This window comes from Podarcis cretensis, assembly GCF_951804945.1.
Source record: "Podarcis cretensis genome assembly, chromosome: 12".
In the NCBI taxonomy this organism is placed as follows: domain Eukaryota; kingdom Metazoa; phylum Chordata; class Lepidosauria; order Squamata; family Lacertidae; genus Podarcis; species Podarcis cretensis.
The window spans coordinates 32700520-32713617 of NC_137181.1; the positions used below are offsets into that span (position 1 = coordinate 32700520).

Below are 13098 nucleotides of genomic sequence, written 5' to 3' on the forward strand. Positions count from 1 at the left end.
AATAATAATAATAATAATAATATATTTCTACCCCGCCTGTCTGGCTGGGTTTCTCCAGCCACTCTGGGTGGCTTCCAACAGGAGATTTAAAATACATTAAAACAACAGACATTAAAAAACTTCCCTAAACAGGGCTGCCTTCAGATGTCTTCTAAAAGTCGGATAGTTGTTTATTCCCTTGACATCTGATAGGAGGGCGTTCCACAGGGCGGGAGCCACTACCGAGAAGGCCTGGTTCCCTGTAACCTCACTTCTCGCACTGAGGGAACCACCAGAAGGCCCTTGACGCTGTACCTCAGTGTCCGGGCCCTGCCCTTCCTCCCAATGGATTCCAAACACACAATTATTCTTTTTTAAAAATCTAAAATTGTGAAAAACAGTCTTAAGCCACTGGTCTCAAAGCTGCCAGAGTTGATTTAGATGCAGAGATGGTGTTGCACAGTGGCTAAGAGAATGAGCAGCAATCCAAAGATGGCTGGTTCAAATGTCAACTCAGTCATAAAAAACACCAGGAGGTCTTAAAGAAGTCACCATCTCTTAGCCAGGAACCTAGAATGTGGGGATAACAGTAATGGCCAACTTTACAGGGCTGTGATCACACAACAATGCTACAAAGAATGTTACAGCGTTGCAAGTAGATTTAGAACACAATCCTATGCATGTCAAAAGAAAGTCCTGCTGAATCCAATAGAGCTTACTCTCAGGGAAGTGGGTACAGGATTGCAGCCTTACTGGCACCAATGCTTAGGATAGGGGTGCACAACCTTAACTTGAACTGAAAGAACACTTAAAAGCAAAGGAAAAACACAAGCCAATAAGGGAACATTCAGTTGGTTTGCTTTAACTGTTCAAGATCACATTTGGAAGAGACTACCCACCAGATCAGAATAGCTACAGATTCTGGCAATTCTCTTTCACCTTCCCTATGCTTCAGCTTTGCTTTTATTACAAATTATGTCAATGCTCTTTTCAGTTTGAATGTTGGTAGCTAACTGGTTCACAGTAGCATAAAAAGGGTTAGGGAAAGACAGGGCATCAAGGGCTTAGATCTCCCAAGTGTGTGTGCATCTTCATATTACACACATAAAAATATGCATTGTATGAAATATCAGTTGACATAAAAAAATGTTTGTTTTTATTCCTCTTTTTCAGTTGGAAAACATTGAAAATGAAACGTCCAAATACTGGGGTGCTCCAAATAAAGGTCTTCAGCTTTATTAGCTGTGAACACACTTCTTTGTATAAACCTACAGCTTCATTAGTCATGCAGTAGGTGGGAAATTTTATGCTTATGCCTTTAGAAAGAAAGAAAAAGATTCAATGCAGTATACTGTTATAGCTACTGGGAGCGGTTTTGTAACTTTACAGCAAAGAGAACAGCACTGGTTGCCTTCACTGGTTGCTACACTTAACCACCCATCAGTACAAAACCAATCCCCCTTCCTTCCAGCGTCAATTATCCGTTCCCAGTGGCATTTTTAAACTGAGTAACTGGACAGCCCTAAGCGGGGCTAGGGAGGAGCGGAGAGGCAGATCCACTGCCAAATATTAAGCTTCGCTCACACCAGCTAGAGCAAATGATGGGGGGATAGCTGTTGTTCTGCTAGCTTTGGGTATGCTAGTGCCAGGCTAGCAAGCCAAGGAGTCCAAGGATCAGGTCTGTTGGGGTTTGGATAAAGCAGATCCAAAGCGACCAGTGCCCTTTCCTCATCCCCAAAGCACCTTGCAGCTTTGATTAGTTACCTGAACTGATTATGGCCCATGGTATCTTCCCACCCACCTGGTTACAGCTGGAGCCTTCACCCTGGTGAAGCCCCTCACAATCCCCTTTCCCTTTGTGTCGTGCCTTTTAGACTGTAAGCATTAGACTGTCTTTAGTATTCGTTGTTGTAAGTCCCCCTGTGAGCCTTTTGCAGCCAAAGAGCACAATGAAAATCCTTTAAATGAACTAAATAAATAGAAAGATCCCCGTCCTAATATCTGTACCACCCATTTGCCTGCAACACCTGCTAACTTACCGCAACAACAGCATATATCATTTTCCAACTCGCATTGCTACAGCTATTGATATTTCAGTGATGACTCATTTAATTTTCGGCACAGCCTGGGCATGTTAAAAAGGCATGAAGCCTGACCTCCACTTATCAGGTTTTTTTCAGGCATCTACTCCATTAGAACAAAGGCAAGTCAATGCGAAAATGGTAAACAGCCAGATAAGATGCACAGTGCAGATGCAGCAGTGCCATGAATCATTTTCATTTTGCCCAAGAAATTATGAGGTTCATTGCACACCATAGGAAAACATTTCCCCCCTATTGTGCTTTCTAGGAATGAATCAAAACAGTTTACTGGCAACCTAATCCTAAAAACATTGGACTAGATCCAGAGAACTGTATGACTAGTTGCATGTGCCCAAGGGAGATTTGGATTTCTTTTTCTTGAATGGAAGTCTGACCAGCAGCAAACCTCACCTGGCACTTCAAAAGCAGGTTGTGATACAGCACAGGAGTCTATGAATGCCAAGGTTAGAAAGAAGAAGAAAAAGCCCACTGGGCATACCAGGTCTTGGGTGCTCCTAAAGGAGCTCTTTAGATCCTGGTCATTGGAAACACTCCAACCATATGTGAGAATATTTGACACCATTTGAATTCAGGAAGGGAATTGTAGCACATGCTCTTTCATTGCAGACATGGTATTTTAGACTACTTAATTTAATTCAAGGCAAAATTATGTTGATGTGTTTAAAGTATTCTATAAGAAAAAAAGTATATGTCCAAACTTCAACCCTGAAAATTATAATTACTTGTGGCTAAGAAACAAAACTCCAGACAAGTTCCAAACAAAAACTGCCAGGCTTCAATTTACAGCTTTGCTTGATTAAAGACATGCCCTTTTTTAATTGTCAAAAAATAAATGACTGCATTAGCTCCTTCAAAATTTATATAGATCTTGTGAAACAGTTCAGCTTCGGTCCCTAAGAAACAAAGTAGATATATATTTTTCTGGAAGTTGTAGATTTTATTCATGGATTACAGCCCAACCCTAGCTGACATTAATCTAATAAGCAATAAACACTGCACTCATCATGAAAATATTTAACAGCTTATATTACTTCAAACTTCATTACATATGCAGCTGAACTATAACTACAGGAAAAAAGTTATTCAGAAGTTAAATAATGGCATAAAAATATTTTTACAATGATTTCAGTAGGAAACTGGGGTTTATGCAATACTATAGTTTTACAAGGCTTTCCATTTCTAAAGGAATCTTGCAGGTTATTATGCTGTAAGTATTAAACTAGCTAAATAAAATTCTGCTACAGTTCTGATAATACGCAATGGCCAGGATCCAAGAGATGTGTTTGAATGTGCCAAGCATAATTTCTGATTTTCTCTTCTTTTGGAACAGCAGGCTCCTAGGCCATAACTAAAATTGCTTTTGAAAACTTCATTAGTGTCAATCAAAGTTTTCCATGCAACATGGGGGATTGCTCTTTGAAAACACAAGTCCAAAGTTCACTTGGGCATATAGAAGGAATCAGTGTTCTTTGTAATCAAATCCATCTCTTATAAGTGCCATGAGTCACTTATATGACAATCAGTTTCCAGAAATTCGAAGAGTATATCCATAATGTGTCCATGAAATGGCATTCTGAATAACATGGATGTGACTCATTCTGTACCGTACAATACGCTGCCACCGTGATAAATAGTGCACAATCTCCTAGTCTTGCACAAAGATAACAAATGTGATGCCCTGCAGATGGTGTGAATTGCAGCATCCACAATCCCTGGTTTTACATCCTGGGGCTGACAGGAACTGTAGATCATGAGACTCCTAATCTCAGGGATGTGGGTTTAAGCCCCACATAGGGTGAAAGATTCCTGCTTTGCAGAGGGTTGGACTAGATGACTCTTGTCATCCCTTCCAACTCTACAGTCTGTGATTCTGTGAGCATTTGGAGGATACCGTGTGTTGACTACCCCTGGATTCTCACATTACATCTCCATCAAAACTAACAATTTGTAACTGTCATTAAGGTGTGCAAACCATGGTTAAGATCAGGCAGAGGCAAACTCGGCCCTCCAGCTGTTTTGGGACTACAATTCCCATCATCCCTGACCACTGATCCTGTTAGCTAGGGATGATGGGACTTGTAGTCCCCAAACAGCTGGAGGGCCTCGTCTGCCTATGCCTAGTTAAGATGGTTAGCATTAACCATATATAGGACTGGTGCAGATACAAAATCTGGGACAAAACCAGAGACCTTCTTTTCAAAGCAAGCAAGAGGGAATTCCAAGAGTGCCCCTGCCAGGTGAAGTGTGAGAAATGGCAACTAGGGAGGCAGCCCTTTGAATGGTGGCTACAAAATGCCCTCTTCTGAGAGACTTATCTGGAGCCTAGCTTGATGTCATTTCAACTCCAGGCAAATACCTCCCCGCCACCACCTTGAGTCTTTTAACCTGTTCCTGCATTATATTTGTTTCACCTGGGCTATGGGCTTGTTTTAAAAAACAACAACACATACAACTGTTTTTACTTCTTGTATGGTCATTTGAATTACAGTTAATTTGCTTTCACTTTAGCCCACCATGACAGCAGTTACAGAACAGCATATGCAAGAGAGACTGTATACTGTTCCATTGGCACGTATATCTGAAGATTACAGCCACAGTCACTAGGTGAGGACCTACTAGATGCAATGACTAATACCTCAAAGTTACGCAGATATATCCTTTCTTAATTCTACATGGTCACTGTTTTCTCAGGGCCAGTTTGGCAGAGTGGGGCATCTGCCTCAGCTAGTGGGCTCTGGGAGGGAAGAGGACAGCAGTGGTGGTCTACCCAGCTGTTCTTTCTGAATCCTCCAGTTGTTTTCCTCTCTTGGAGATGTGTATGCCACATAACCTGCCTCTAATACTCACTCCATACATTTAAACAGTGTTATTTTTCTAGAAAAAGAGGTGCCGGAACTCACCATGAACGCCTCCCTTGTTCTCTTATAAAGGCAATGAGAGGCGCCAAAACAAAGTTCCAGCAAGTTCTGGCTGGAAAAAAAGCCCCGCATTTTAAGCATATTTGAACCACACTGCTTCTCACAATGAACCTTGGAGACTGCATTTTGTTAAGGGTTGCTGGGAATTGTAACTCTACAAGGGGAAAAGTACAATTCCTGAGATTCTTTGACTAGAGGGAAATATGTGCTTTAAATGTGTGTTGTGGATGTGTGTTGTGGCCTGCATGACTCAGGTGCGATAACGGTTGCTCTCCCATCACCAGCTATGAAGTAAAGTTCACAGCCATTCCAGTCAGCTTCTGTATGTGGCAAATGGGGCAGGAGACATCATTTGTCCTTTCCTTCAGAATGTCTTGCAACTTTTTAGCAGAATGTCTTGGATGGGCCCTGCCTCTCTTCCATCAAACAAGTCAAGGAGGTGAATGCTTTCTGTTCAGCTGCATAGAACAGTTTTAACAGAAAATTTGCAGGACTGCAGGATTGGTGTTAGGTGTACGGTTTGACTAATAAGGCAAGCTAGGTACCCAACTAAAATTCATCAACCAGAAGATATTGGCAGCAACAGTACATGCAGCATATATTTGGGAAACTCTTGCAGGGTGGGGTGGGGAATGCAAAAATAAGAACTCTCTCTTAATCCCCGAGTTTCATTCCTTTTACAGGGACTATCCTATCACAGTTATGCAACAACCCCTTGTCAAAACAAATGAAGAACATGTAAAAATGCAGTCACTGTTAATAGCTGGTTCTAATTTAAAACTTTAATCGCTTGTTAAATGTCTAAACTTTGAATATAGAAAAGATAACAATTCCCATAGATGCATACTGCTATTATATCCTGGTTATATTCACCATTTTTCATTTATATGTCCATTTTGTATGTGACCATAAGGAATATTTTAGTCTAAAAGAATTATCACTGCAATTTTAAGAGCCACAAAATTCTGTTTGGAGAGCGTTCAGATTTTCTTCCTGTGTTGTCAATGACAAAAAGCATGCCTGTGACCTTATGTTCATCCATGCTGAAGTAAGAATTCAATCTTGTGCATTTCAAATACTGGATCATCCGTCAAGTTTATTTTTCTCATCACAGAGACAAGAAAAGCTCACCAAACAGTAATGGTATCTTGAGCAATATTAACCAAGAAAGAAATTCATACTGATCCATCATGATAATTTCAAGTGATGCCTTAGTAGCTTCTGCAAGACCAATATGAGATTTTGTGCTTCCAGCCTTTGGTGCAATATGGAACATTTAATGATGGACAGTTAAAATATCACAAAGCTAAAACAAACTGATGAGAGCTTCAGTCCTATATCCACTGAATTCAATGGGATTTACTTCAGTCCAGACACTATGGGACTATGATTTAAGGTGGCGCGATACTCACTTGCTCTAGAACATATCTAAAAAGGCATGGCTCAATTAAGAGAGGGTAAAGGCAAACATCCACGGGACGTGGGTGGCGCTGTGGGTTAGGGCCTAGGACTTGCCAATCAGAAGGTCGGTGGTTCGAATCCCCACAACGGGGTGAGCTCCCTTTCCTTGGTCCCTGCTCCTGCCAACCTAGCAGTCTGAAAGCACGTCAGAGTGCAAGTAGATAAATAGGTACCACTCCGGCGGGAAGGTAAACGGCATTTCTGTGTGCTGCTCTGGTTCACCAGAAGCGGCTTAGTCATGCTGGCCACATGACCCGGAAGCTGTACCTGAAAGCTCCCTCAGCCAATTAAGCGAGATGAACGCCACAACCCCAGAGTCGGTCAGGGGTCCCTTTACCTTTACCTAAAGGCAAACATCACTCATTTCAGACCTAAGCACAACTAACTTTGTCTGTATTGGGGGCATGGGCATGTGTTTGCCAAAGATCTGTTTGCCAAAGATTTGTAAACTTTCACGGGGTTTTTTTAATTCTTTGCAATTAAAGCGTTTTAAGTGCTAGCCCTATTGTCTCTAAACTGTGCTGCAGAGTCTGCTTCATCACAATTCAAGACAAATGCCACTTGAAAAGTCTTGTATATAATAGAAACAAGCTCGCTTACGACATTGACCCCGTGTCAGCTTAGAAATTTTCTTTTCCTCCCAATTAAAATTATTCATTCATATCCCAAACTAGAATCCTTTTCTAACATGCTGTGCTTATATTTTGCACATGCACTCAAATGGATAATCCCTCACCTTCAATGCAAACTGCAGTACGCTATCCAGGAGAAGTTCCAACATGCAACTGTTAAGATCATAGACTGTATTCCAGCTCTTATGCACTAGGCGTAGAAGAAAATTGACTAGGATTAGTCACTTTCTACTGCATTAAGCTATTCATGTGATATACAATAAAGGATCAGGAGAGCACCTTGACTATTTCCCCATAGCAACCATTTCTTTGCAAAAATAAGAACTGTAATAGAGTATTTTACTCTCAGATAAAACAGGAGAGATGATTGGGGAATGGTAATTTTACACGGGGGTGGAGTTGACTGCTCAAGGAACCTTAGGAAGAAAGCTAACCCAGAGAATTTGAGAGAAAAGTGGCCTTACATCCTCTCCTTCTGCCAGAAAACTCAGTAAGGAATTAGCTTTCCGGGGTAGATGGTTTAGGAATGGACAATATATGTGTTTTCATTTCTAATGGTTTTACCCATAAGTATTTGCTTTCTGATCTTAAAAATACATATACATATGTAATACAAAATAAATATGTACTTACTTAAATATAGGTTTTTTTCTCTCAATTACATATTTAAATGCTTATTTAAACTGCCAAGAACTGTCACGGCATTCAAAGAAATGCCAAATCCAGTGGACAACTAATTTGCAACCCATGCATTCGACCAAGAAATGTGGCTCAAGCCACTGTGTACAGGACTTAGGAAAGATGTATTTCCTCAAACACTTACTATGCAACAGTGATTTATGATTTATTTATACATATATTTATATACAGTGGTATCACAAATGTATCACAAAAAACTCGCAAAGTAACAGACTCCAACCGGTTTTCTTCCTCTGTTGAAATAACTCTTTAAAATAAACTTTCCATAGGCAAGAAACACTTTACCTCTCTTTCTAAATCAGAAAGAGAGCTCTACCTCTCTTTCAAATCGGAACCAGTGAAGGTGGTGAAGGTCCTACGTGAGTGCCTGGAGGTGGTTGGAGGATGGGTGGCGGCTAACAGATTGAGGTTGAATCCTGACAAGACAAAAGTACTGTTTTGGGGGGACAGGGGGTGGGCGGGGGTGGGGGACTCACTGGTCCTGAATGGGACAATTGTGCCCCTGAAGGAGCAGGTGTGCAGCCTGGGAGTCATTTTGGACTCACAGCTGTCCATGAAGGTGCAGGTCAATTCTGCATCCAGGGCAGATGTCTACCAGCTCCATCTGGTACTCAGGCTGAGAGTCTACCTGCCCACGGACTGTCTCACCAGAGTGGTGGAGTAGTTATCTCCCACTTGGACTACTGCAATGCACTCTATGTGGGGCTACCTTTGAAGGTGACCCGGAAACTACAAATAATCCAGAATGCAGCAGCTAGACTGGTGACTGGAAGTGGCCACCGAGACCATATAACACCAGTCCTGAAAGACCTACATTGGCTCCCAATACATTTCCAAGCACAATTCAGAGTGTTGGTGCTGACCTTTAAAGCTCTAAATGGCCTTGGTCCAGTATACCTGAAGGAGCATCTCTACTCCCATCGTTCAGTCCGGAAACTGAGGTCCAGCGTTAAGGGCCTTCTGATGGTTCCCTCATTGCGAGAAGCAAAGTTACAGAGAACCAGGCAGAGGGCCTTCTCGGTAGTGGCTCCCGCCCTGTGGAATGCCCTCCCATCAGATGTCAAAGGAATAAACAACTATCTGACATTTAGAAGACATCTGAAGGTAGCCCTGTTTAGGGAAGTTTTTTAATGACTGTTGTTTTAATGTATTTTAAATCTCCTGTTGGAAGCCGCCCAGAGTGGCTGGGGAGACCCAGCCAGATGGGTGGGGTATAAGTAATAAATTATTACTATTACTGTTATTGTTATTGTTATTATTTTCTGTGTGTGACTTCTATGTGGCCTGGTTGCAGTTAAATAATCATGTAGGTATTTCATATGGAATCAGCACTCTCATCACTTGCTGATGTACAACTAAAATGACAAGGATATGGGGGTGGAGGGAGTTGTGTCATTCAACACTAGTTATGTTATGGGCACTCATTGACAAACATCCTTTACTTACCTCCTTCCACACAATACTCATGATCACAAGAGTTTGAACAGCCATGGGGAAAATAACTGATCACCTTTTACCAGTAACAGAATACTGCTGTTTGTGTGCTCAGAAGGTAAGATATTTATAGTACAAGAGAACTGTCTTGAGGAAAGATGTTGTGGCCTCATACAAGAATTGCACAACCAATGTGCTTAAAAAAATAGTCCAGAAAGGCCAAAAAAAAGTGTTCAGAAGGTTTTCTGTGCCTGCCTGGGTTGTGGTTATATTGGTACAACATCACAAAATACAGGGCTAGTTAGAACAGTATGTTTTTATGAAACATGGTGCCCTGGATCTGCATGTTTGCATCATTATTATTCATTTTTTACATGAACCACATGGCTCTCCACATGGGCCCCAGCTCATGAGCCTGTCAACAGCCTCATACATTCCACAAGGATGCCAGATGCATGACCCAGGCCACAGTGTTGATTCAGCTCTCTTTGAAACCATGTTCCATTGACTCTGCAACAGAACAAGAGAGCTATGACAAATGCATAGTATCAAAATGCTGGAAGCCAATTTTTAATAATATATTCGCAAATATATTAGGACCAGCTTTAGGGACACAGGATACATATCACGTTGGCTGCTTAGCTGTCAACATAACAGCTTTAATTATTTCAAAGTTTGCTTATGTAGTCAACATTCTGTCAGTACAGCTGTAGAAGTGAAATATTAAAACAACAGTCTGGGCTGCTGGAAACCCTGAATAAAATTTGTCACACACACTCTTGTACATTTACAGCAAGTCACAGATTCTCCCTCCCGCAATGTAATTTGCAGTTTCTAATTTCAGCTTTTAAAAACACACACACAAAAACCCTGCAGAAAAAGATAAAATGCAGGTCACTGTGGTTATTCTTACTTTTTCCAAGTACCTGTAGGACTTACTTCTGGGTAAATATGCACAGATTTTAAAAGAGGAAAAAAAACTAACTAAAAAAAAAACTTGCCAATGCACAGCTACAGAACTTTCTATAAAGCACTGTATACTATCCTTACATTTTGAAAACGATCTTAAAAACAACAACAACACTATATGAAAGCAGGGCCTCTAAACTTGTCCAAACAGAACAGGATTTTCTCTAATTAAAAATGGAATGGGGACATTCATGTCCAGCATAATAAAGAGAGTTACAATGTGCCAACAACTGACACTGAATAGCAGCACTAATGAGAACAAACTATTAATAAGTTCCCTTTTATTCTCAATTAAATATTAAGCATCGTGTGTGTGTGTGTGTGTGTGTGTGTGTGTGAGAGAGAGAGAGAGAGAGAATAAAGTAATTACATATATATGGACCCATTACTAAAAATGCTCACAAACTTTATCTTAAACCTAAGTACGCACTCCCCAAACTGAACTGCAAAATACTACTTAGAAATAAATAAATAAGTCCTGCAAAACCATTTTAGATAGATTTGCAGGACAGAGACAATTTTATGGATTAAAAAAGCAACTCTGTTTCTCTCCTAACAAAATTGTCTGCTTGTCGAATGCCTTCATTAATTCTTTTGTTTGTATTGATCTATTAGAAACTACTCAAAAAAGTCAATAATCTGAGCAATTGCCACCTTAGCAATTTATTTATTTTACAGATGCCATTTCATCTTCAGACATTATGAAATGAAAACCTAGCAACACCTTTTTCTAACAGCATATGGTATACAGAAATACAGCTATAATTTTTAAAAAGATGTTTGCAGCAGCTCCTTCATTTTTGACCCTCTCAACAATTCTGACATCAGATGTAAAGTTTGGGCATCAGGTATAAACTTGGCGTGTAAAGACCTCTACATATTGAAGAGTTCTCATAACAGTCAAGCACTCTTGAATCAGTTCTTGAGAGCTGAATTGTGGCAAGCACAGCCCACAATGATCAGGCCTCTCTGATCTTTTCCATTCATTTCTTCTCCCTTTCCCAATGTAAAAAAACAACAAAAAAACAACAACTCATAGAAACCTTACCTTGGGGAAGGAGAAATGAAAGGTGGTGGCAGACATTCCCACATATGTTTTCCTTTGCAGCCCCTTCCTTGATTGCAAATGTTACATGTGTTAGAATTCCTGCTCCATGATTGCAGTCATGGGATTGTTGACTTTCACATGACGGTATATGTTTTGACTCCACAGAGTGGGAAGTGACAGAGACAGGATGTTTGTGTTACTGTGTTCCGTGAAGTGGGACTATTGTCCTTTGTTCTTTGTCTAGAGAGAGAGGGAGCCATGTTGCAGTGCTCCGTGTGTGTTTATATGTAAATAAAGTAGATTAGCCAAAATGCTGAGTTGCTGAGGTCTGTCACGAAAAGCTGCGAAGACTCTGCAGATCCCTAAGTGTGCCAATGTCTGTTGGCATCAGTCGCTGTGATGTTTGGGCAGAAGAAAGCTTTTGAAGCTCCCGAACAAACAACCAGGAGGGAGGGAACATGCCAGTCAGGCATGTGCCTCTGCCAGGGTCCTACTCAAGGGTAGGCTGAACTCCTGACAACGTGGACCTTCTTTTACCACCATATTTCCTGGGATTTAATACATCTATGGGAGTACCCCACCACTGCCCTTTCTTCCTCCCTGGAGGTAAACATTTTGACATGGGGAACAGAGAACTGAACAGCGATGGAGATTGTGGGGCTTTTCCAGTGTGTTTTTAAAAAGTGCTTTGGGATACAGGAGTTTAGGAATTGTTCTGATAAGTAATGATTGTGATGATGATGATGATGATGATGATGACGGAGAAGTGCTTTTGGGTGAGATAACTGGCAATAAGGCTTGCATCCTGGCTTATGAAAACCACCATTAGGGCAATGTGGGTGAATAGGTAAGCTGTATTAGGATGCTGAATTGACCAGAGTGTACCCCAAGGGGAAAGCCTGAAAAATTCCAGGGGAACTGGGAATTACCTAGAAATGATCTAATGTTGTGCTGAAACTAGGTTTCTTTTCAAATGCCTTACTAACTGTTCTGTATGTATCTTTGCATAAATCTGATTTCTTCTGTCCTTTATTTTTTGTATCGCATCTTTGGTCAGAATATTTTTTTTGAGAAGAGGATAGTGCAATAGCCAGGGTACAAGAGTCTGCTAGTGAATGTTAGGAATTAATCAGTGGTAGCATCTAGATCATATTTGTAACACTGAAGAGAAGATACAGGCTGTTGCAGTTCTCCTGAACTGTGCCATGGAAATTCCCGGGTTTAGCTTATGCAAACTAGCCTGGCTGGGCTGATTGAACATAAGTCACTGTGAAACAATGACCAGGCATCTACTCATCAAGAAAGGTGTTTGGGTCTGTGCAAAACAAGGGATGGCAATGTGGTGGGCAGGGCCTCAGGCCACTCAGGAAGGTTTGCCTCTTGGACTCAAGGCTTAGTAAAAGGGGTGAGCAGGCAGAAGAGGAGGTGTTGGGCTTGGCTAGGTGTTCTGGGAAGGAGAAGGAACAAAAAGGGAGAACATAATACAAGGGCTGAAGGGCAGAACATTAGAGCTGGCTGGGAAGCAGGATCAAAGGAATGATGCTTAGGATGGTTCTGTCGCCAGTGCTGGGCTGCTATGAAGAACAAGCTGCTCTTGAGATGACAATGCTGTAATATCTGCACCCCCTTCATCTAAACTCAGACGCAAATATGTGTAATTAAACCATATTTCTTAAAGACACTACAGCCTCCACTGCGTCTTGCTTCTCAAAGAGAACACAGCCCCCATGTGAGCGCCTGGAAGCCCCCTGCAATCACATGCACCACTCGGCAGAGATTGGGGGTAGCATACAACCTTTGTAAAAATATACCTCAAGCATGTCCAAAAACTTGGGTGTGCCCAGTGGGATTTTAAA

At 41.3% G+C, this 13098-nt stretch overlaps 1 protein-coding gene across 6 annotated transcripts in view; it reads right to left on the reverse strand.

Annotated features, from left to right (window-relative positions):
• The window catches only part of DGKB (diacylglycerol kinase beta), a 298387-nt gene that overhangs the window by 220696 nt on the left and 64593 nt on the right, over positions 1–13098 (reverse strand). For 2 of the 6 annotated variants that reach the window (XM_079947904.1, XM_079947907.1), the window contains one exon: positions 7197–7282. The exons of the other annotated variants lie outside the window; for them this stretch is intronic. The gene's annotated coding sequence lies outside the window, so the exon portion shown is untranslated. Of the gene's footprint in view, positions 1–7196; positions 7283–13098 lie in introns of those variants that run through there. 6 annotated transcript variants of the gene reach the window in all.